Consider the following 714-nt stretch of genomic DNA (forward strand, 5'->3'; position numbering starts at 1 on the left):
ATACGTTAAATATATACTACTTTAGAAGATATATATACATATATATGCACCATTCAATATATATGTACTACTTTAAATAAAATATATACAAAAATATAATATATATATATATATATATATATATATATATATATACACACACAACAATATGTATATATATAGTTACATACTAATTTATAAAACATATACACTTGTAGACGTTAAAGATATACGTCTACAGAAGATATATACAGATATATACGCACCATTCAATATATATGTACGACGTTAAATAAAATATATACCACAATATACATACATACATACATATATATATATAGATATATACTTACATACTAATTTAGAAAACATATACACTTGTATACGTTAAATATATACTACTTTAGAATATATATACACATATATACGCATCATTCAATATATATATATGTACTATTTTAAATAAAATATATACTATAATATACATATATATATATACAACAATATGTATATATATATAGTTACATACTAATTTATAGAACATATACACTTGTATACATTAAAGATATACGTCTATAGAAGATATATACACATATATACGCACCATTCAATATATATGTACTACTTTAAATAAAGTATATACTACAATATACATATTTATACATATACATATACTACTATATATATATATATATATATATACTTATATACTAATTTATAAAGCATATACACTTG

This window comes from Capsicum annuum, chromosome 1 (assembly GCF_002878395.1).
Source record: "Capsicum annuum cultivar UCD-10X-F1 chromosome 1, UCD10Xv1.1, whole genome shotgun sequence".
In the NCBI taxonomy this organism is placed as follows: Eukaryota; Viridiplantae; Streptophyta; class Magnoliopsida; order Solanales; family Solanaceae; genus Capsicum; species Capsicum annuum.